This window comes from Acipenser ruthenus, chromosome 1 (assembly GCF_902713425.1).
Source record: "Acipenser ruthenus chromosome 1, fAciRut3.2 maternal haplotype, whole genome shotgun sequence".
Taxonomy (NCBI): Eukaryota; Metazoa; Chordata; class Actinopteri; order Acipenseriformes; family Acipenseridae; genus Acipenser; species Acipenser ruthenus.
This window is the reverse complement of record NC_081189.1, coordinates 64,655,228-64,678,576: the sequence shown is the minus strand read 5'-3', so window position 1 is coordinate 64,678,576 and position 23,349 is coordinate 64,655,228. Positions and strand designations below refer to the sequence as shown.

The window sequence follows — 23,349 nt, the reverse complement described above, 5'->3', positions numbered from 1 at the left end:
CAGAGATACTGGAGGAGGGGAGCCCTTGGAATCTGAATCGAATCAAAAACGATAATGCAGACCTCTTTGAGGGGGAAGGCTGTCTGGAAGGGAGATATAGAATTGAAATTGATACTAGTGTGGAACTGGTAAAATTACCGAAACCAAGAGTGCCTGTTGCTTTGATGACACCACTGAAAGAAGAGCTTCAAAGTTTGCAGAACAGGCATTATAGTTATAGTGCCTATAGATAAGAGCACAGACTGGATCAGCAGCCTCATGATTGTCAAAAAGCCATCTGGAAAAATGAGAATCTGTATCAATCCCAGACCACTCAACAAAACTTTAAAGAGAAGTCACTTCCCACTGCCTACTATAGGTGACATCTTGCCTGATTTGTCTAAAGCAAGAGTCTTTACTGTTTGCGAAGTGAAAAATGGGTTCTGGCATGTAAAGCTAGAAGATGAGTCCAGTTACTTGACCACATTTGCTACATCTTGCGGCAGATATAGGTGGCTAAGAATGCCTATTGGGATCAGCCCCGCACCAGAAATATTTCATAGAAAGATGAGTCAAGCTCTAGAGGGTCTCCCAGGAATCCGAACAATCGCAGACGATGTAGTAACAGTTGGAGAAGGAGATAGCCCCGAGTTAGCAGAGAGGGATCACGACAAAAAACTGAAACTGTTTTTTGAAAGAAGAACATAAAGCTCAACCTGGACAAACTCAAATTGAGAGTGACTGAACTTCTATACATAGGACATCTGCTCACATCAGAAGGCTTAAGAATAGACCTAGAAAAAGTCAGAGCAATCAAGGAGAGGCCAAGACCCACAGATGTGAAAGTACAAAGACTGCTAGGTATGGCAAATTATCTATCAAAGTTTTGTAATCACTTGTCAGACAACTGTGAACTGTTGAGACAGCTAACACACCAGAACACTGTATGGGAATTGACTGAATCACAGGAGCAAGCATTCATGAAAATAAAAAAAAAACATGATTGGAACTGCACCCATACTGAAGTACTACAATCCAGAAGAGAGTCTACTGTTGCAGTGTGACGCATCAGAGACATGACTGGGAGCAGCCCTGATGCAGTGAGGACAACCAAATAGCTTTTGGAAGAAGAGCATTAACACCAACAGAACAGGGCTATGCTCAAATCCAAAAGGAATGCTTAGGCATTCTGTTTGGAATGGAAAAATACCATCAATACACATGTGGTCGACAAGTTGATGTACAGTCGGACCATAAGCCGCTAGAAAATATTGTGAAGAAACCCCTGCTCAGCACACCAAAAAGACTACCGAGAATGCTGCTCAGACTACAGAAATATGACATAAATGTTGCATGTGTTCCTGGATGAAACATGCTGTTAGCTGACACTTTAAGCAGAACATACCTACCGGAATGCAGCAAAGAAGGTTCAGTTGAGGCTGAAATAGAAACCATAAACATGATACAGTACCTACCAATCTCAGAAGAGTGGCTGAGAGCTATACAGAAAGGAACAGAAAACAATAAGACCATGCAAATCATAAAGAACACCATATTACAAGGGTGGCCAAACAACAGAAACCAGGACATTGTGAGAGTACAGCCTTTGGAACCACAAAACAAGTACAGGAAAAAAGCTACAGTGCTAAAACCGGTGGATAATAGATCATACCAAGTACAACTGGAAAGTGGACGGATTCTGAGAAGGAATCAACGCCATCTCAGAAGAACCAAAGAAACAAACACAAACGAAAGAAAGATCAGCCCAGGACAAGAACAGCAGAATACAGCAGAATCACCAAGCTTGGATCAGCAAGTGATAAACAAGCCTGCTGGAGTGTCGGAGATAAATAATAAAACGCCAAAGAGACAGGAAGATATCGTTTCAGAAGTTCAACAAGAAAACCTCAACAAGCCCATACAACAGTCTCTTAGACATTACCTTGTAAAGAATCCAGAAACACAGGCCTAGGCAACTGTGTAATCCAAAGTAGGACGAAGTATTAAGCTAACAAATACACTTAAAAGACTTTGTGTGTTAAGGGATAAGAGGACGTTTACAAAATGTTGACGTTTTTCAGTAACTTTTGTAACCTCAGTTAATAGATATTGTTGTGGGTTATGTTGTATTGAGCCACAGTTGTGGACGGGACAAATAAAAATGTAATGCAAGGTTAGTCTTTAGAGAATAGTCAGAGTTGCAAGCATGCAAGTGACAGTGACCAAACCTGCAAACGAACTAGATGTTTAATAAAGGTTACTTATATTGTTAAAATAAACTGAGTTGCCTAAATTGGTATTAGAATAAGCAACAATGAAACACCTTAGAGATTGTATGTGATGAATTTGTAAAACTATTTAAATGACATCTGTAAAATGTAATGAATAATCCACAAGGGAAACACAACTAGGTGATTAAGCTGTTCTGGGCCTGGAGCCTTAGGGCATTTATTGTAGTTTGCTATTCTGATGTATTGTTATGTGAACCATGATAATGAAAAGACGGATATTGAACACAAAAGTTGGAATTACAGGTCGGGGTGAAAGTTAATGAGGAAACAAACCATTTCTGTTAATTGACATAAAGTAATCTGCAGCAACATTATTGAATTTAATTGAAATGTGACAGCAAACAAGTAATTATTTCTTTAATTTGCTGAATTCATTAAAAGATTTTGAGATGTAATTATTCAAGGCCGGAAAGATTTGCTTCATCATATAAAAAGTCATTACAATGAATACATGACATTTAAATAAATCTGCAGGCTTCTGGAATGTGAAGACACATACTGGCAAATAAGATCCGGTTGTAAAAATTGTAATTTGAAAATTTTGTTCGGCTGAGCTAGACATTAAAAGTCAATTAAAGTGGATTTTACATGACTGGTATGTTTATTTGACTTCAGACAATTATAGGGATTTTTATAGAGAATTACCCTTTTTGATCCCTGAAAATGCTGCGTTGTTGTTTCTAAATTAGTTCCCTACCTTGTCTGAAACCTGCTCTTTACTCCTTTGTTTGTAGTAATAGAGGTGAACGTGCAAACAAAGAATAGCTTTCAGTGGGATATCCAGACAAAAAAAAAATGTTGTGCTGTTTCCAGCCAAATCAGAAGGAATCACAAATTCCGGCAGTTCTGCTAGTTCTAGGGTGACCAGACATCCGGGTTTAGCCAGGACAGTCCTGGTTTTTCATCAAAGGTCCCGGTGTCGTGACATTTTGCTCAAAATCTTTAAAACGTCCCAGTATTCAGCCGCTTCATGTAGCGCGACACGCTCAAAATACCTTTTGTCAAAACAATGTCCACATCCGCTTTTAGTTTATGGCACCTGCAGTGAAAACAAAATTAAATTAAAAAAACAAGGTACTAGGGTAATCAAGAATTATTTTTATAAAATGATTAACAGAGGCATACATGCTTATTCCTCAGTGCGCCATGTGTTTTGATTTAGTTTATATTCAATATGAATCTACACTTGTGTTTAATATAGTAATTTTGTAGCTGTTCAGCAGTTCTGGCTGGATTTAGCCCAGACAGAGCAGCGAGAGGTTGCAAGCACCCAAATCCACCATGTTAAACCATATCAATGTCAATAAATAGAGCCTGACACCGTGAGTAAGAAAGAAAGAAAGAAAGAAAGAAAAATGCCAAAACGTAAATGTATTTAATGATTTTATTATTATTATTATTATTATTATTATTATTATTATTATTATTATTATTATTATTATTATTATTATTAATAAACTCAATATAAAAGTATGTAATATGTATAACACAATATGGCTACTTAAACTAATGAGTCATACATTATACACCCATGGGTGTACTGAAATTAGCTAGCTGTTAAACAAAAAAAGATAATACTAAGAGTGAGAGGACGGCTATTTAATTAACCATAAAAATAACCTATATTTAAGGGGTTTGATTAGTCTTATCAATTATTTAACAATGTGTCCCAGTTTTGAGCTTTGAAAATATGGTCACCCTAGCTAGTTCCCATCCAAAACTGAAAAACAGTATTATTTAAGGCAGTGAGGGAGGGTCTTATGTAGTCAAGCAAGGTAGTCGCTACAGTGGCTTTCAGTCAAAGCTTGCATAAGCTTAAAGTGATTATAGCTACAAAATAATTTCATAAATCGTACCTGTTTTGCACTTCCATTGGTTCTATATGCCTCAAATGAAACATGAAAGAAACATATTATTGTAAACATGTATTTTTATTTAAAACATCATATCTGCTACTACACTTGGTTAAATAAACCTTTGTTTGACGTCAATGCTTTCACATAGCGTTGCACTTGCTTGGTCATTGCACCATTCACACAGCTGAGTTATTACAGCTCAAAGCTAGCATTGAAGCGGCACGTTGGGCTGTGTGAATTGCCTATACCAGCACATAGCCGACATATTTTCCATATTTTTCAAAACTGCTGATTTGAGACCTGTGTAGCTAATGAAAGAGCAAAAAAAGATAAGATTTATGGAATTGTTTTGTTTGCTACAATTTATTTAAGGTCCCCCTGTTTACATGCGGCACCCTGCAAAATTTGTGTCAAAGATACATATATTTCTGTACTACTGGCCCTATACACTAAAATACAATACCATTTTATTGTATTTTAATTTTATGTACCGAGGTAGTAATGTTAATAAGTTACTGTAATGCTTTCCTGCACACAAACCATGGATAGAAACAACCACCCCCTTAGAATCAAAACATTATTCTCTGATAATTTAGAGGCATTTATAACACTATGTAACACAATTTTTGTTCCTGGGTAGTAAGTGTTATTTCCTAATTGCTTATGCCTCAAAAGTATAGAAAATGGCTATTATTCCCCACAAACTTTGCTTTTGTGACCAGGACAGTGATATTTTGAAATTTACCTATTTCCAATGAGAAAATGGGCGAATTTGTGTCTTTTCGTTCACATAAAGTCAGAAAAAAACAACATATGAATCCAAATTAACATGTATTTATACTAAAGTAATACAAAAATGACTACAAAAGATTTAGAAGTGAGTAGTTTTTCGAGATTTACGATTATACTGTAAATCACTTTCACGAATCAGCCCCCAAATGTAGTCTCCCATCATGTTCTCGTTATACTGTCCTTCATTGACAGCTCACCCAGGAGCCTCAAAGCCGTGCTGCTCCATAATGGTAACAAGTACCCGTCTTTTCCCCTGGCTCACTCGGTGCACCTCAAAGAGGATTACAACTGCATCAAGACCTTGCTGGACGCCTTGAAGTATGATGAGTACGGCTGGGACCCCCGGAAGGTGCTGATGCCACCACTGCACATCAAATTGGGCCTTATGAAACAATTTGTCAGAGCTCTAGATAAGGAGTCAGCAGCCTTCAAGTACCTTCAAGACTTCTTCCCTAAGCTGTCTTAGGCAAAGGTCAAAGCCGGTGTCTTCGTCGGACCACAGATAAAGAAGATCCTGGAGTACAATGAATTCCCCAAGAAGCTCACTAGTAAGGAGAAAGCGGCTTGGAACAGCTTTGTCGCAGTGGTTCGGGGCTTCCTGGGCAATCACAAGGCCAAAAACTATGTGGAGCTGGTTGAGACTCTGGTGAAGAACTACGGCACAATGGGCTGTAGGATGTCCCTCAAAGTCCATATCCTTGATGCTCATCTTGATAAATTCAAGGAGAACATGGGAGCGTACTCGGAGGAGCAAGGCGAGCGCTTCCACCAGGATATACTGGACTTTGAACGCCACTACCAAGGACAGTATAACAAGAACATGATGGGAGACTACATTTGGGGGCTGATTCGTGAAAGTGATTTACAGTATAATCGTAAATCTCGAAAAACTACTCACTTCTAAATCTTTTGTAGTCATTTTTGTATTACTTTAGTATAAATACATGTTAATTTGGATTCATATGTTGTTGTTTTTTTACTTTATGTGAACAAAAAGACACAAATTTGCCTGTTTTCTCATTGGAACTAGGTAAATTTCAAAATATCACTGTCCTGGTCACAAAAGCAAAGTTTGTGGGGAATAATAGCCATTTTCTATACTTTTGAGGCATAAGCAATTAGGAAATAATACTTACTACCCAGGAACCAAAAAAAAATAAAAATTTGTTACACGGTGTAATCATTAACGGCCATCTTTGCAGTTTTCTAAGTAGATTCATCAAAATTATGTGATTATGGGTACATGTTGCTGTCATAAGAATTCAATAAAGAAAATATTATACTACACTTTTGTAGTAAAAAGAGTAATTATCACTTGTAAAAAAGGTACTGGATATTGATATTTTTTGTCCTCATTCACTTTAAATGGTTTCTCATTAAACTAGAAAGATTATATTTTCTTGAAGCATTACATTAATCAAATAGGATTAACAGTCATTTGTTTTATTCGTCATCACAGTCTTTTAAGATATGTAAATTCAATTGTTTTGGGAAACTGCTTAAGTTTGCCTTCATAATAATTTAGAATTGAATGATAATTGTACAGCCTGCCACCTATGATTATGTAAGGAAGTCAATAAGTATATAAATGTTAGATTTTTTGAAAAGTCATAACTTTATTTTATATACACAGTGCAATCATTATCCCTTGCTGTTAGGATACCACATTTATTGTTCTGATGAAGGCACTAACTGAAACAATCGTCTACTGTATACATGCCAATGGGTCTGGCAGACTTAAACAGTAATCTTATACTGCATTTATCATCCGTGGTGACCAATATTTTGACATTTTCTGTTTATTTAATGTTTTCTCAAAACAAATATTGCTGTTTTAATTTTCATTCTGTAATTGAAAACCTTTATTTGTTTTTACTTTGCTGTGAGTTTTGTAGCTTGACCCCACAGTATACCTGTTCATCTCCCCAAGCTTATTTGTGCTAATATACGTTCAAATACTACGTTTATCTCTGTTCCTCCAGCATTACTTGTATTTCTGCATTGACAGTTTTATCAATATAAACATCCGTATGATGTTTTTTGTCATCCTTCCTCTATCTTCTGTTTCTCTTTGGATTGTTCAATATAAGTTAAAACATTTCAGTGATGTTACCCTTTGAACTTTTGATTGATTAATTCTACTAGCTGAGTGGCTTTAAAAAGAAGGGGAGTGCGTGGCAGGAATAATGAATCCACAGTTAGTGTTACAAATCCACAGAAAACCGTGTTTGTTAACGAAACCACAGTGAGTCCGAACAATTCCTACAGAAACACAAATATCATTTTATTAAGCAACAATGATTTCAACAATTTGTATCACACATTTCAAACGTAACACTTAGAAAAGGGCTTGCGATTTCAATTTAGCATTTCTTATTGTTTGCTAAAAGTAGGGTAATACAATTATACATTAACAATGTAAAACTTTTTTTTTTTCATAATTATAAATTGTGACACAAAGCTTCTTTATTTACAATATAACAGTTCTGGGTTCCTAACACGTCTTTGGTGGCTAAAGCACGCTCGACAAAGGATGGGTTTTTCCAGTGGGAACACTTCTTCTTTTCACAAACAATACAAAACAAACATAAATCCCAACTCATGTTTTGAAGCGCTAACTAAACTTAACAGGATCCCTAACTTGAGTCAGGCGCTAGTCTGGTTTACTGACTTTAAATATATTATCCACAAATCATAGATTTAATATACTTAGTTTCAATGTACACCGCATTCAAGTCTATGCACAGTTCCTTAACTTCCCACAGACAGCTATTGTCTTTGAAACCTGTCCTTTTGTACCTGCCTTGTTTGTTAAATTACAAAGGTGTATTAGTTTAAGTGATTGCCAGCCAATCGGTGTTCTGGGATAGCTATGGCATTCTGGGAGATGTCCTTTTTCATTCTTTGTTTAGACAGCAAGAACTACATTTCTTTTTTTTTCCAGTAACAAAAGCAATTTCATCATCATTAGATGTATACTCAGCTTTTGCATTTCTTTACTGGCTTTAACCATTGTTCATACAAGCTTACAGCCCACTTACGTACGTCTCGAAAACGGATTGCTTGCAATGATATTTAGGTCTGCATCTGTAGGTTTGACAAAACTATCAATAACTTTCCTGTCTGTTCCAGGTTCACATTCCTTTGTTTTTTGCATTTTTATTTTTCTAATGCCACTTTCATGTCCTACATCTAAAACATAGTGCTTGCTACTATCTTCACTTAGAACAGACACTTGTGCCTGTGCAAAGTAGAATTCCAAACTCAAACTCAGAGGAGCTCATGACAACACTGCCGCAATGTGAGAGACAAACACTGTAATTGTTTTTACTAAGCGTAACAAAGGAGCGAAAAACAAATTAACAATCAATTGAATCTTGTTATGGAACAGTATCAATAGGGAAGAAATGTTTTAAGTGGCAAGAAAAATAATCGGTGAGAAAAATAATCCACAGTTTCTCGTGCCTCACTTTTCATGTAACCTAAGCCCCACTTCTGGGGTGGATCTCCATGTGACATGTTCCAGGCAGAAAACTATAGAAATCATGCAAATATCCCAAATACATCTGTGGCAATGTGCCCCGCCCCTGTGTGCATGTGTGTGTGTTATGTGTTGTATGTTGCGTGTGTTAATGTTGGTGTATAGAGATTGGTACACGGAATACAAACGGGTCTGTGTTTCACGTGTATTTAAAAATGTAGATTTGTATTTAGGCACGAGGAGGGCACAAATCACTTCACGTGCTGGTTAAATGTAATATGTGAGCACGGGGTTGCATGTAATGAATTCACGTGCTGGGATTCAAGTGAATAATTAATTAGTAATTGAATCTCAGCACAACAGTATATATAGACACATTTTTCATTCACTCGGGGTTGGGTGTTCGAGAGTGGAGAACGGGTGAGAGAGAAGGAGAACGTAAAATTAAGGAAAATAATAATAATAAGTAGTGTTTTGTACTCACCGTGTTTGTTTGTCTCCGTGCACCGTTTGTTAAGTGTTAGTTCGTTTTGTTTGTCTGTTCATTTTGGCTACAAGTGCCGTGTCCTGTTTTGTGTTCAAACCTTTTATTTTCTGTTCTGTTTATTAAATGCTGAGCGAAACCATTTGCTCAGCTCCACCAAACCACACCTCTCTGTCGTTTTATTTCCTGCTTCTGGTCTGACGCCACCCACTCCGGCCGTCTTTGTGACAACATCTCATTCTATGTCTTGCATGTTAAATCTTTTTTCTATAAGTTAATTAATTAGGGGTTACAAAAAATTAAAAAATAGGAATTTAATTCAACCATTCTTACTTAAGTACACTTAAGTTATTTATTTCTAGTTTTATGATTTTAACAGGTGTTTCTTATGGGACAAATTACACTTTGGAATAAAAGGCTTTAACAATTAGCCCTTCCAAAACAACAGGCCTTTTGGGATGATGGTTTGTGATCAGCTATAGTGATAGTTTTGTTCATAAAGACAACAAACTTATATCCAAAGATTGCATTCTTAAGTAGCTGGTTTGGGATAGATGTGGAAAACAACATATAAATAAAAGGAACTGCCATTGCTGGCAAGATGGGTGGTGACAGAATCCTGCTGTCATCACTGCATGCCATGGAAGTTCTGTTTCAAGTATTTGTCTTTTAATGTAATTGAATACCTTGCTGCTGATGTTCCATTAGCTTGGCAAAAAAAGCTGACTACCTTAAACAAAAAGCTAAAGCCACTTTGTTTTGTAAGGTTTATCAGAGGTTTTAAATGTATTTTGTTGTTTTCTATATGCAACAGTATCCAGTACCGTAATTAATGTTTAATTATAATCCTGGGTGACTGCATGTTTTTATGTGGACTGTACTTGGGATAAGTCACCTTGGATAAAGGCGTCTGCCAAATAAAAGAAAAAATATAGTAGATTCAGCTCCGGACACAAGCTTTCAACCTCTTTGAATACTTCACTTTGCACACTGTGAACTACAAAGTTTTGCTCCTGCTACTATCTGCAACAGTCGAATGTTGTGAATGTGACTTACAAGCTCTTATGTAGTTTAGAAAAAGGAGAATAAGCTAATAGTTTACATAGGGGCTCATACATTATATATACATTGTACATTATTCTTAAAACCTATAAACTACATAGAAAAAAGTAGACCTGAAACATGTCATATTATTTGTATTTTATTTGACATAAAATTGTATTAAATACATTTCTGAAATGCTTGAACACATTTGAACCTGTTTGCTTTACGACTGGGGTGCAGTGGCTTTTTCCCTCATCCACACGCTGTTGTGCTTTTGAGTTTTTTTGTCATGTAAAAATAATTATGAAAGGGATTTTTCTGCACCTTTTTGCACTTTGTCACGAGTATAACAGTGGCACAACTGCCAAAAACACTCATCCTAATTAGCAGTTGCTCAACTGAACAACTTGACATGTACATTAATAACAAACATAATGCAATTTGTGTCCTAATTGAGTGTGCCAAATCTACTCCTTCTCTTCAGGAGGGTGCAAATGTGTTTCACCTATATAAAGACTGACCTCATCTTCACTGTGTGCTGACTGCTACACAGTTTGAAAGAATATTCATTACCCGCATGATAATGGAAGCTCTTGATTTGTTATAGATGTGTACTTATGGGGTCACTCTTTGCATTTAGTGCACAGAATAATTGGACTGAATAAAACATTTTTTTTATTTTATTTTACTATGGTTCAGTTCATGGAATAATACAATTATTACAAAGTATCACAATACAAAGTATCGTAATACAGAATATCACATTATAAAATATCACATTACAAAATATCACATTACAGATAAGAGCAGTTACAAAGTACAGTAAAATCAGTAATAAATAAGAACAATTGGGAAGAAAATGATGTTAATGGGTCACGCTTTATTTTAAGGGGCACTTTTTTAGTTTATCAACAGTTTACAACATTATGTTGTTAACAGTTAATTATCTAAAGAAATTAAATATAGAGATAAAACTACCAGCAAATACTCTTATCAATGTTTTACATCAAATACCAATGTCATATGAAAAAAAAAAATCGGGTTCAATTTTGGCCCTCTCTACACTATGCCTTTTAAAACATATTAGTTGCCTTTAAACTGTTTTAAAAGTGCGCAATATGGTTACACTATGCAGTGTTTAATACCGTACTCAAGAACTGGACTTGAGACCTCCTCAGGGGGTAGTCTCGTGTCCGGTTTTAAATTAAATTGCATCAGATAGTGCGGTTTGTCAGAAGTGTGGACGCTGTAATACCAAACTATATTTTTTTGTGTCTCCTCCAATATCCCAAAATTCTTTCTGATATGTTTTGGTGCGTGGACATTACAAATACAGTCCTAAGAACAGGCGCCTGAAGGAGTTGAGAACGAGTATCAATACTGCTGCACCGTATACAATTTCTGAGGCTTGTTGTAAAATATTGGATCTTGGCATGATGTGATCAGATGCCGCAATCAAGGCACATTGATATCTGGAGGGATGAAATCGGTCAAGGAGAACTTCAGAGTTCAAAATGAAATGCACACATTATAATACAATGTACCTTGTGTTTTTAAGAAACAAAGCCATAACGTTCATGCTAAGAAGGGCTGTGTCTTCAGTGGGAACGGGCTCCATATTTGCCGTATTGTAAACATAAAATACAGTGCATGGTGAGATAATGTCATGTTAAATCCCACAGTCCATTGCGTTGCTAGGAACTGTAACCGGCCTATTTTAAGTGTTTGTACGCATGAAATCGTACTTTAGTGGGTAGACGCTTTGAGCTGGATTAATTAAAATGTTTTTGAGTACGGCTCTCTAGATTGGTTATGTAGTGTGAACAGGGCCTTATAATGTTATACAGTATTGTCAATTTTCCAACCAAGTAAAATAATATCAACTTCAATACATATGGAACGTTTTTAAGGTTTAGTAAATTGAACACTTTGAATTTCACCATAAGAATAAGCATACGAGTTAAAAGCCTGTTCTTTTTCACAATGCACTGCTGTTTTCAAAGTACTTCCTCCCAACGCTGTCCAGATTCTGTGGGACCTACATAACCTTGATATTTTGCACATAGTGCTACTCTGCGCAGAACCCTGGCTTAATATGAATAGTCACGACAAGTATGTTCCTTCTCAAGGATAAAAAACAAATCAAATTATTATTTATTACTTAGCAGACACCCTTATCCAGGGCTACTTACAATTGTTACAAGATATCACATTATTTTTTTTACATACAATTACATTTTTTTTTTTTTTGCACATTATTTTTACATACAATTACCCATTTATACAGTTGGGTTTTTACTGGAGCAATCTAGGTAAAGTACCTTGCTCAAGGGTAGAGCAGCAGTGTCCCCCACCTGGGATTGAACCCACAACCCTCCATTCAAGAGTCCAGAGCCTTAATGACTACTCCACAATGTTATATGTCATTCATTTCATTACAAACTACAGGCAATGTCAAAAGCCAAGTGCATTTTAAACAGTAACTGGAAATGCTGGAAATGGATACATGTTTTAAAAAGCACATACAATCAAATATTGTATACTTTAAGCCTGTGTGTTTCTATGTTATTCTTTCAAAATCTGGTTGAATACATACTTGTGTTTCTTCTAAAAGTCCAGTAGATGGCGCTGAAGTAATATTACTGTGACAGAAAAAAATTACATTGCAAATTAAATTCAGCTTTTCTTTTAAGCTCAAATGTGAGATTTATTTTTTCTGCATTATATTGTGCCTTTACTGTTTAAGTAATGTTATTTAAAGGTCTGAACAAAATACAGTTATGTCCATGAAACTTTTCTAAACTGTTCCTGGGTGACAATAGCATTACAAAATGTAATATATTGTATTCACTTGGAAGAGGTTTGTATGGAATTGTTATCTGAGGACATTGCAGAACTGTCAGCACTATAGTACATAAGAACATAAGAAAGTTTACAAAAGAGAGGAGGCCATTCAGCCTATCTTGCTCGTTTGGTTGTTAGTAGCTTATTGATCCCAGAATCTCATCAAGCAGCTTCTTGAAGGATCCCAGGGTGTCAGCTTCAACAACATTACTGGGAAGTTCATAGTCGCCGGGTTTGTATAATTTTTGGTGGTGCCCAGTATGGGGCAGAGTCCCGCCCACTATACTTGCAGCCCGATAAAAAAAAAAAATATATATATATATATATATATATATATATATATATATATATATATATATATATATGTATTATTAAGTACTATTGGGAGGATCCCAACCAGTCCAGAGGATTTGTTTATTTTAAGAGTTGCTAGTCCCTTTAACACTTCTGCCTCTGTTATGCTAAAGTTTTATTTTATTTAACATCATGTAATCAAAGAAACTACAAAATGTTATCGTAAAAGTCTGTCAGAAGCCATCATAGTAGTACAGTATTTTGTGACATTTGGCAATGTCATTTTTTTGTCAGTTTTACTTAACTATTGGAAAACTGCAAAGCAGTATGTAATTCAATATGTTAACATAATATTATTCAGCAGGCTTCATTCGACTCTATGAAGCTTAATGTGTTCATTCTAAAGGGTGCTGCAAAACTTTTGGCCATACTGTTTCCCTGGCAACAGTTTAAGTATACTATCCTCTCCTCAATTACTTCAGAAGTGTTCAACACAATATTTACGTTGCAAACATTAAAAATGTCTTAAATATAAAATCAATCCTTAAAATATGTATCTATAATGAAGTTGCATCTTCAATTTTTTGAAAACTAATGTTGTAAATTGTGTAAAACTGTTATTATGTGGATTTGCACTGCATGCTGACTTATGCAGATGTACACAGTGCGCTCATTCTATGTTGTATCATCACTTTATTTTTATTTAATTACAGGTTTCATTCTCTACCCAACAGGAGGGCAATGTTAATCATGAAATGTGAGTAAAATATTTAAATATTTTAAATAAATATTAGATTTGTTTTTAGTGTAGTGGTGTTTAGCATTAACTAAGAGAATGGGCAAGTTACAACACAGAAAAATGAAACAGAATTGGAGAATTGGCAAACTGTGAAGGATCATACACTGATGCATCCAGGATCAACACTGAGACAGTTCTAGACGACGGGTATCATAAGATATTAAGCAAAAGGCCCAAACTATATATTCTGTAACACACAACTAAAACAATGGTTTAGAAAAGATCGAATGAAAATGCATACATTCTAACGAGAAATATTTTCTTCACTAGAGTAGTTTTTCCATTGTTGCTTACATCGAAGAACCATGGGTTTGTATATGTGAACACGAAGAAGATTCTGAAATGTAAACCTCTTGAAGGTAATGAAATATTTCCATATTTAAAAAGATAATACTTTCATAAAGAAATACAGTGATATTTCAGGACTTATCAGTGACCTGTGTTTTAACGTAAACCCCAAGGGTCCTATGTAGCCTACTAAGAGCAGGCAAGTGCAAGTTGATGCGTGTGTGCAGCTCAAAAAGTTGGGGCAGAAGGGACACGTGACCCCCCACTTTAACTATGGGGGGGTCAAACTATACATTTTGGCCCCCCCCATGTTTTTTATTCATTATTTATGTATTATACCTTGTTGTGTTTGGCATTGGTTTGCTTTAAAATCTTTAAAATAAAATATAAAAATGGAAAAGTATTCAGAGGATGGGCCACATTTATAAACAATCACAATAAATTCTCCCTACATGCACGAACACATTAGTTTGACCCAGGTCTGCACCGTGGCTAACGTTACCTAACAGTAAGAAAAAATGTCAGCAAGTGAATGTGAACGTGGCAGGCGGTCAGAGAGATGACTGTGCGAAATATTAATACTTAAATATAGGTATATATTTTGTATTTATTACTCACAGAAATATCTGAAGGAAGAGAGAGCATAAGACCATTATTAAAAGAAAAAAGGTAAGGAAAGTACCAGACTGTTATTAAAAATTAAATAACGTTGGGTTTTAGAATTAAAAATTAGGGTAATGTTGCACGGGGCCATGAACAAGATCTTTTATTTTTTTAACTTAGATTAAGCAGTAGTAAATATAAGAAAAAGTGGCATTTTACAATCACACAAGCCTAATTTTACTTTTGTCAAAACGTTGGCTACAATTGTTTTTTCATTAAAAACATGTAACTTATTTGTTCTTTGCTGATATTAATGTTCAGCTTTCATATCGACACATGTATACTTACTAGTAATTTAAACTCACATTCATTTAATAATAAACATTTAGGTATGTTATGTCCCTGAATGAGTAAAAGATGTAGAAATAAATGCTGATTGATAAAAAGTGTGACTCAATATTTACCAATGTAGCTTATGATCACAAACGCTGCTACACTGTGGCCGACTGGGGCTGTTGCCACATCAGGATGAGTCATGCAATTTTATTCGTATTTTTTTTTATTATTATTTATGTATTTGTTTACTTTTGCCAGGGGCCGGTGAGATTTTTTGGGGTGTCGGGATAGCAGTGATCCCATTGGCTGGATACCCCCGTCTCAGCCACGGAAACCGTACACTGTAAAATATAGTTCCTTAAAAATAGTTCCACCCGCTTGCTTATTAAGTGACTGCTAATCTGATTGGCTGGGTGTACGTGGGATATACGTTCACCGCCGACGCCACACAGTTTAAAAACAAATATTACCCAAAGTATGGTATGGATGAGGTTAAATGTGCATGTTTCGATTTTTTTTGTTTAATGTGAGCCAGGGCCATAAGATCGCCTCATTCAAGAGCATTATAAACATAGATCCATTCAGAGAGTTGACCAGAAAAGCAATACTGGTGAGCGTGGCTTCCAGAGTTCCTATAACTTATTTTACGATTAACTCAGAACTACTGTTCATCGCAAGGAAAGATGAACTGGTCCCGTTATCAGTGTTGCTTTGCCAGCAGTGCCATTTACTGGATGCTTGATACCGTGGTCGTCTTCTTCATGTCTTGTCTTTAGGGCTACATATTTTTAGATCACTATTGACAAAAATATATATGTAATTAAAGACTAAATGCCATGCTAGCTTCTTGTTACCTAGTGCCTATAAGTTTGCCTGCAACTGTAATACAACTGCATGTATTGTTTATTAAGTGCTTTCAAAATAGTTAATAGTTTAAAACAATGGTACATGATGAAAATAACAGGGTAGGATGGGGTAAGATCACTATATATATATATATATATATATATATATATATATATATATATATATATATATATATGTGCCTTGTATACACACAAGTAGTAGTTTAAAGATATATTTAATTCCTTTGGAAATCGTATGCATTATCGATGTGTTTTGCCCAATCCAACTCGTGAAACTTTGTTCTTGTAACTTGTAAGGTATGAATAGTTGACAAATACTGTTATTCAACATTGCCACGCTCTAATAAATAAAACTGCTAAGCTTTATTTAAACTAAATGATTATAGATTTCAATCTGGATGTTTTCAGGAAAAAAATGAAAGAATACAGTTTGGTTAATGAATATGAATCTATATTCATGTAAGCTATGAGAACATATTTTAATATTAGCTATTTAATAAGCTAATATGGGGACATGCATTTTGGTTACGTTTCATGAACATTTAAACCTTAGGCATTGACATACAGCTATGGCCAAAAGTTTTGCACCCCCCTATAGAATTAACACATTTTGCTTCATAAAATCGAATGAAACCTTCTGAATAATGTTATGTTAGCACATTGAATTACATACACTTTGTAGTTTTCCATATAAGGACAAAAATGAAAAAAATGTGACATTTCAAAATCTCACATGAAATACTATACTACTATTATGGCTTCAGGTTGACTTTTGCAATATCATTTTCTAGTTTCTTTGATTATATGATAAATAAAATATATAAATTATGTTCATATATATATATATATATATATATATATATATATATATATATATTTCATATGATGTTTCCACCACTGAAGAGTGAAGACAACAACTCTCGCTTAATGAAAAACTTATATCCCAAAGTGTCTCTCAATTATTAATATTTTATTAAGAACAAGGTAAAAAAATAAAAAGACAAATAAATAAAGCTTACGTGTTTCGACATATTGTCTTCATCAGACTGGAAAATTCACTGTATTCTTTTAAGAAATTTACGAATGACAATAAAAAAAAAAAAAACTCACCAGAAAACACATTTTCTATTACATTATATTCTACTGATGTAAGTTAACTAAAATTTGTTATCATTGATAGTACATCAAGAACATCACCAAAAAAACATGAAAAAAATTTTAACATTTAGCCTAGCTATTGAGTCTTTAAAATGTACATTATAACATTGGAACTCAAGTCGCAATTGAAACATCTTCAAAACTGTAACAAACTTCTGTGTTGGCTGCAAAAAAAAGTAACAAGCAAACAAAATCGATTTTTTAAAAACAACCTTGAGTTTACACATTAATTACAATGACTGTGTACTTCACATAACTTATTTTGCTGCCTCTAATCCCAAAATATTAAGCACGGGAGAAACCTGAAATGACAAAAGCAAAAGCTTTTGTGTTGTTCTTTATACACACCGTACATTTCTAGTAGTATGTAAAAATGTCATTGTACAGTATGAGGAATTCGCCAATCATGATGTCGGTATTTGTATGACCCTGTTGCCGTAGTAACCAAATGTACGGCATTGATGCTGGGCCGTGTACAGCTACAATTGTTACAATTGCAGAGTTTTGGATGAGCTGGAGCGGACGGATAGCAGAGACAGGAGGGAGTTGCAGTAGTCAAGGCGGGACAGTACCAGGGCCTGAACTAGGAGCTATGTGGAGTAGTTGATGAGGAAGGGGCGAATTCTGTGTATGTTGCTGAGGAAGAAGCGACAGGAGTGTGCCAGAGTAGAGATGTGCTAAGAGTAGGAGAGGGAGGGGTAGAGGGTGACACCGAGGTTCATGTTGGATGAGGAAGGAGAGAGGGTGGTGGATTCAAGAGGAATAGAGATAGTTAGATCAGCGATGGGGGAGGAAAACAGGGGGAAGAAAAGGAGGTCTGATTTGGAGTGGTTGAGTTTCAGATGGTGTGAGTGTGTTCAGGAGGAGATGGCCAAGAGGCAGGTAGAGATACAGAAGGAAATTTGTCGGAGTCAGAGGGGGGAAAGGAGAGGAAGATCTGGGCATCATCAGCATAGAAATGATACGAGAAGCCATGGGAGGAGATGAGGGGACCCAAGGAGCAGGTGTAGAGAAAAAACAGGAGGGGTCCCAGGACTGAGCCTTGGGGGACACCTGTCGAAAGAGAGTAAGAGGCTGAGGGTGAGCCACGCCAGGACACATGGTACGTGCGACCGGAGAGGTAGGAGGAGAACCAGGCAAGAGCAGTGCCGGAGAGTCCCAGGTCAGCGATTGAGGGAGGACAGGAGAATAGAGTGGTTGACAGTGTCAAAGGCAGCAGAAAGGTTGAGGAGAATTAGGACAGAGGAGAGGGATGCGGTACGGACAGAGAGTAGAAAGTTAATGATGGAGAGAAGAGCAATTTCAGTGGAGTGTGCTGGACAAAAACCAGATTGGAGGGGGCCGAGCAGAGAATGTGTTGCCAAGAAAGCAGAGAGCTGGCGATGTAACACTCACTCAAGGGTTTCAGAGAGGAACGGGAGAAGGGAGCCAGTGAATCATGAATTACTGTCTGGAGAACACACTCACAGAAGCACACCTTTTTATAGCCCCGTCACATCATTTACACCAAGTCCTAAGTGGCGCAAAGTTAAGCATGTACAAGTAAGGGAGCGATTTGATGCTGACTTTGGTACATATCACATGCACATCTGGTCTGCATATGTAATTAGGAGAATCTCAGAGGTCAATGAGACGCTAATGACATATCTGCATGTTTCCTGGAGCATCTTGCTGCGGAAGCGTACAGTTTCCCTTACAAATTTGCACATGCACTTTCTTTCGTGATGCACTGGGCATTTCCCTTTTGTACATATGTCGCAATTTTGTGCATGCACAATGCTTAGTACTTAGGCCCCCAAGAGAATATTTGTGACCTTTCTGAGTGCTACAGCAACCGTTATCTCAAAACGAGCACATGATTACCAAATCAAATAATTGATTTGGAAGTACCAAATGTGATTGTCAAACCCATTATTTTCCAGCAGTATCTATGCTTAGTTTGATTATCACATAAAAGAAAATAACATTTTCTGCTGCTTCCTGTATAATTTGTTAAGATTTTCTTGTCACATTTAATTTGTAGGTTTGATAAGGATTAAACGTCTGTTTTAAGTGAATGATTTTTAAGTGACTGCTTACATGAAGCCTAAACAGATTTTAAATGGCAGTTTAATTTTGAAGATAAAGAATATGTGAGTTTATTCTGGTTAGTATTTTCTTGTGTACCATATATAGCAAGGTTAGCTTTACACAATGAAACCACATCATATCTTCAGTCCAGCAGTCAGTTTTGTGAATGATGATAACTAAGGGCTGGTTCATACTTCAGAATCTGACATCATTTCTGGTTGGAGTCGAAGATGCGTGAGACAGGTCAGAATTACATCATCCACACTTGCAACATGCGTCTTATTTGGAAAGTCGCACAGCCGTTTCTTATGAGTCTGCAACCTGAAATCGCATGGGTCAGATGATTTTGAAAAATTTCAACATTTCCTTCATGGTCGTACACTGGTAACCATCTGGAACAAGACTTTGAGGAACTTTTAATAGAAGAAGTTCGTAAACATACACATTTATATGACCCCTGACTTAAAGAATATAGAGATACCCAAATAATAGGAACAGCATTGATGTGTATTATTCAGAAGAAAATAGAAAAGGACTGAAGAGAATGTAAAGCCTGATGGAGAAAACTGTGAAAGAGATTTGTGAAGAGCAAGAAAATCCTGAAGTAAAGAGTCGAGTCGGAAGCTCGTGGCCACACTTTGCTGGGATTTGCCAGTTGCTCTGTGCAGTGCAAGTCTTTCTGCAGGTGTCACTGGCATTGCGTGTGTATTTTTGCATTGAAGCAATGGTCCCATTCTTTTTAACAGATCGTCAAACCTTTCACTTGTCATTCAAAAAACAATTTTCAGTGTCACATACCTGTATCTCTCTAATTAAAGTGACATTTTCCCTTTCGGGTTCTCTGTTGGTTGAGAGGACAAATGTATCAACAATGTCGCTTTAGTTTTTTTTTTTTTTTAAACCTCTTGTATAGGTATAAATTCAGCACATCTCCTAAATTGTCAATGTATCCAATTTTGCAAATACCGTCTGTATTTAAAGTATGAACAACAGCTGAGACCACTTTGTGCAATGAAAACGGCAGCGACACGATGCGTCCTTCGTACAACAAATAGTGAAGCTGCACAGCTTTTATAGCTGTATGCGTCTGACGTGTTGCATTCATCTGTGACAGAAGTATGAACCAGGCTTTAGAGTTTTTCACGATTCTGAAACAGCATGAAAGCCCCTTCTGTTCCCCGATGCATTTGTTTTCCTGTCTTTACAGAAAACAGCTCACTCACTATTTTAATGCAGAATTTAAAGCTCAACTACAAAGCAAAGGAGAATGTCTTCAGAACATAATGCATTTAACATTTTGAGAAAGCAATTTGCAATGAGATTTGATTGCCCTTTTTATACAACTACAATAATAATATTAACAACATTTTTTTTGTATTAAAAAAGGTAACACAGGATAACATTTTTACATGTTGCGAACACATAAGTTCCAACTAATAATGCAATTTATTAATAAAGCATAAGTCCAAAAATGTTTAATCTAGAAACTTCATATGTTTTTTTTTCAATGTAATGGAAACTCCTCTGGCAAAATATAACGTCATTCTTCACTGTGATCTGCCAATTAAGATAGCCACTATAAGTCGCACTGTGGTCTGCCCTCCAACCAGTGCTTTCCTTGTGCTACTAAAGGCACTTTAAGCATTAGAAACCATTTGCATAACCATTTAATTGTAGCATGCTTTTGGTTCATGGCACATTTTATTAAACATATTCATTGGTATCATTTCAAATAAAATACTTTGTTGGATCTACAGGCAACAAAGACATTGTAGTTGTACATGTATTGTTGTGTAAAGTCAATGGAGTTGCAGTTATATTGCTAACTATTTTAAACATTTCTTTGTTTCTAAGGATTGGCATTTGCATAGTTTCTGAATAATAAAATATACATATCTCTTAGTACTATTTAGACATTATCAAACTGTCAAATAACCAAGTGAACTGGAACTGAACTCTTATCATTGTATTCATTGGGTTCATGAGGTATGTACTGGGGTGGGGATTAACACTGCTAGGATATGAATTTTAATAATTACATAGCTTATAAAGATCATTTTGATAAATGTTTAATTATTATTACCAAGAGCCACTGCCAATTGCTGTATTATGTATTAGTTTTATACATCCCTTTATAACCTGGAGATATACAAACTAGTCTCCATAACAACAGAGAACACTTCTGTGCAGACTTTCTGTTTGTAGAGATAATTGGGCCAGATTTATAAAGTTTTTACAATGGAGAAAAATGTGCATCATTTTTCTGAAAAGCATACAGTAACAAATTGATAAATAAATTGACAAACAGTAATTTGTGTCCTATATTTTGTTATGCCAATATTTTAAATATAGCTTTTTCCTGTAGAACGTTCCCAGTAAAAATAGCATGTTGATTTGGGTTTTTGCTTACTGATGTATAGCAGAAGGATACCTTTGGATTCCTTCAGTTAAAACCAGCTTTGGAACATAGAAAACAAGCCAGCAGTGTGTCGTATTCAGTTTTTGGATAATAATTTTAATTTGAAAACTACACTACTGCAAAATAAACCCAATTTTTAAAGAAAACATATAGAAATATTGTTGTGGTTTACAGTCAGAAAACTAATACTCCATTTTTCCTAAACAAAACTTTTGTACTTGAGCTTCTGTACATGCACTTAATGGCTCCACAGGATCTCTTCCATTGACAATTTCACTGTTTGGATGCGCACAGCTGTCTTCACCGAGACCGTGCAGAGCAATTCAGTGCTTGACAGACAGGGGGTAGCCATGCAGTGAGAGGCGGTGAGATCCCTGACCGGGAAATTAAACCTCCCATCAGCAAGGCGGCCAATTGCATTACCGCTGGGCGGCCTGCCGGCCCGGCAACCAGCAGCCTAGATTTGAGCTTGCAAGGACGTAGCTCCCTGGGTGAAGGCATTGGCTTTTACTGTTAGGCCATACAACCATTTTGAATAGCCTATATTCTATGCAGTTTAATATAAGATAAACTCAGAAATATCAGTGCTGCATGTAACTTACAAAATGCAAAGTTGCATTTATGGATGAACTGAAAAAACATAAATGTATCTTTATCATAAGATGGACAAATAATGATAATATGTGGAGAAACAGATATTACGTTATAACAAATTTGAGCATTTTACAGTCTGACATGTAATTGTCTAATAATTCCTAATTACATCTATTTATACAAGGAAAAAAAACCTTTATAGAAGTGCTTGGCCATGTGTGACAGGAATGACGAGTGGTGACGTCACGGCAGAAGCAGGCACGAAAATAAACTGACACCAATACTGCAGTTGCAACAAAAAGGACACGGCAGTGCCGTTTTATTTAAATAATACAAAAATAAATAAAATATTCAAACACAAAACACTGTGCTCACAGAGCAAAATAAAAAGGTTTAACAAAAACAAATCACGCACAAAATTATAAATAATACGGTCCCAGGTCAGGCTGGGCAGTTGCTGTCACTGTTCCTGGACTCTTTTTAAATCACTTTTCGTTTCTCTCCACTCTCGCTCCTCACTAACACCCACACCCCGAGCTACAGAGCTGCAGGCTTTTTATAACAGGTGACCATCTCCCGATTAGCAACAAATTAAATCACTTAATTAATTCGGGAGATGGCCACCTTCTGCACGAGTTTTAATTATGTTGTGGATGAGGCTACCCATCCACGCTAAACAAAACAAACCGGCTACGCCGTCAAAATACAAACAATAACAAACCCCGCGGCGCTCGCCGTCATTAAAATACAACTAAATCATAATAAACAAAAACAATAATCTGCACAAGGGCGGAGGGAACTCCATTCTAAACTAAAATAAACAAATGAATGTACAGGGCACCTCGCCCTGTTACACCATGTAATTAAAATACACTTTCAACACGCTACAAAGAAAAGGCAATTACTGCAATGATTTTCTTCTGCACTAATTAGCAACTTTGTTATCTACAAGAGTTACTTTAGTAAAAAAAAAAAAGGTTACCTGTGTAACAATCAAATAATATCACTTGTTGTTAATTGCTCACTTACATATTATATATATATATATATATATATATATATATATATATATATATATATATATATATATATATAATTAACCCACAATACAGGTGTAGAAGTACAAAGAAAAATCATAGCATCTGCTGTGT

General features: G+C 35.9%; 1 protein-coding gene across 1 annotated transcript in view; it reads left to right on the top strand.

Annotated features, from left to right (window-relative positions):
- LOC117421382 (teneurin-3-like) overlaps nucleotides 1–23,349 on the top strand; it is a 932,247-nt gene that overhangs the window by 263,954 nt on the left and 644,944 nt on the right. The window contains exon 3 of the mRNA XM_059027478.1: nucleotides 13,779–13,822. The gene's annotated coding sequence lies outside the window, so the exon portion shown is untranslated. The remainder of the gene's footprint in view (nucleotides 1–13,778; nucleotides 13,823–23,349) is intronic.